Raw genomic sequence first — 2,526 nt, 5'->3', positions numbered from 1 at the left:
GGCAGCAGAAAGGGGTAAGGAAGCAGGAGAGGCTCCGCCATCTTCAGGTTGGGCACACTCCCCCCCGCCCCCCATATTTTGGGAAACCGCTGCGTAGTGTTACATGCAAGGGAAGTTTACTATTGGTTGAATGCTGCATGCTTTCTTGGAAGTAAGCACTAATGAATACAGCTAGACTTACATTTGAGATGCACACACGTTTGGGTGTATCCAGCTGAGTTTCAGTCAGTTATTTCCCTTATTTTCGGTGGGTATACACTTGAGTAGGATTTAACATCAGATGCAACACTAAATAGTGCCCCCTGTAAATTGCATAGATATTATGATGGTTTTAATTTAATCATAAATGAAAATTGATGTCTGCAGCTAAGTTCTACTCAAGAATTAACCCAATTTAGGGGGTGCATTCTACAGATATTTGATGTTATGCATGCTATATTATTATTGATTATTATTTTTATTATTTATTATTATTACAGTATTATTGTTATTTTCAAATAGGTTTTTATTGCAATGCCCCCCAAAGCAAACAAGCAGTACTAAACAGGAATAACCCTACAAACGTTATAAATGTGGTGCTTCATTTATTATTATATTCCTATGCTGCAAACCATGCTGGGGCCTTTTGAGAAATATACATTTCTAAAAAAAAAGAGAAAAGAAGACAAATATACATTTCTTAAATAAATAAATAAATAAATATAAAAATCTTACAGGTATTTTTACCAGAAAGTGCCCCTGAACTGCCACATCATTATCATTGTCATCATAATCATCATCATCATTTTACAAACCACTTCACGGTCTGAGACCATCAAACCAATGTGCAACAAACTAAAAATTATACAAACTATTAATACCATTTCAACAAACTCTAAAAACAAGGAGCTGTCCCCAGTGCTAGTCCTACTCAGATTGAAGTGAATGAATGTAGCTTACTCGGGTGCATTAATTTCAGAGGGTTTACTCGGTGTAGAACTTAGTTGAATAAAACCTGATAGAAGAGGCCTGCTGGATCTAGTCCAGCATCATGTTTTCACAATGGCTACCCACAGATGTGAATCATGAGTAACGAGGAGGTGTTTTGCATGGGTGTTTTAGAAGGCAAGGTAGTTTTCCTTGGGGGGAGGGTCAGAGAGATAAGCAGCAGGGCACTGGTTTTGTGGTTTTGTGCCACAGGAGTTGAGGATGTGAAATTATTTGAGGTGACCAATGAGGTACCCTCCAGATGTAGTTGAGTTACAATTCCCATCATCACCTGCTGGCCATGCGAACAGAGTTTGAGGGGACTTGGGAGTTCCAACAATTTCTGGCTTTCTCCTCTTATACTGTTGTCCTTGAATCCAACAGTACCAGTTAGCTGCTGGATCAGGCCAGTTGCCCACCTTAAGTTATTAAATTTTGTTTGCTACCTTTATCATCTTTTTCCAGGAATCACAAGTGGCAAAACTTGCTATAGCACTCAAATCCAGCTCACAGCTTCCAAAGAGGCATTTGATTGGCCCCTAGGAGTACAGGATGTTGGACTAGATTGGGTCCTTTGGGTATGATGCAGCATGGCTTTTATGTGGGGTAGTGGTTAGAGGACTGAGGTGACCCAGGTTTGAAATCTCAGCTAACTGTAAAGCTCATGAGGTGATCTTGGTCCAGCCACTGGCTTTCAGTTTAGCCTACCTGACAGGGGGAGTTGTGATAATAAAATGAAAGCAGAGACAACTAAGATGCATAGCTACAAGTTCCTCAGAGAAAAGATGGTATGAATAAATAGCTATGCCACATTTTCCCACTTGAAAATCCACTTGAGAACTCAGAAGCGGCATTCAAAGCGAACCCAGAAATTATCTCTACAGAGAATGAGCTGCTATATCTAGATTTCATAAGTCTATGCGTACCTTAACGCTCCCTCTGTAGGAGACCTCAGAGAGAGAGAGAATGCAGAATGACACACTATCTGAACTTCCGGCCAAAATGGAAAGCCAGTGTAGATCACGATCCTTTATGAGCTCAGTATCATCGTTCTGCATAGTATTATCTCTATGATACAAGACCTTCTATATGTTGCCTTGGAAGTTAAGAGTCGGGGAGGGGGAGGAAATCTCAGCTTATTGTCAAACCAGAAGTATGTTCTATATCATTTGAATTTATCTAGATTCCAGGGGCGGGAAGAAGCTAAACTGCCCTTCCTCAAGATGGATGCACAAGGGCGCGGAAGTAGGGCAGAGAAGTGTTCGATGTAGAGATATAAATGTAGAGGGACACATGTAGAGGGACACTGTAATGTCTGTATTTTTTAAAAAATTAAAACTGTTATAAATTCTAAATGGTTACTCTTAACTGTTGTTGTTTTTACTGGAAATTTCATTATTTTATTCTTTTAATAAACCACTTTGAGGTTGCGGTTTTTTTTTTAACAGTCAAACGGTATACAAATCCCCCGTCTCTCTGATGTTTGGAGAACTCGTAATCCAACCCTGTGTAGGTCCCGGTGCCCTTTATCAAGATGGCAGCGTCAGGTTCACTCCGCCC

This window comes from Podarcis vaucheri, assembly GCF_965113315.1.
Source record: "Podarcis vaucheri genome assembly, chromosome: Z".
Classification (NCBI taxonomy): Eukaryota; Metazoa; Chordata; class Lepidosauria; order Squamata; family Lacertidae; genus Podarcis; species Podarcis vaucheri.
Note: the sequence above shows the minus strand (reverse complement) of the source record.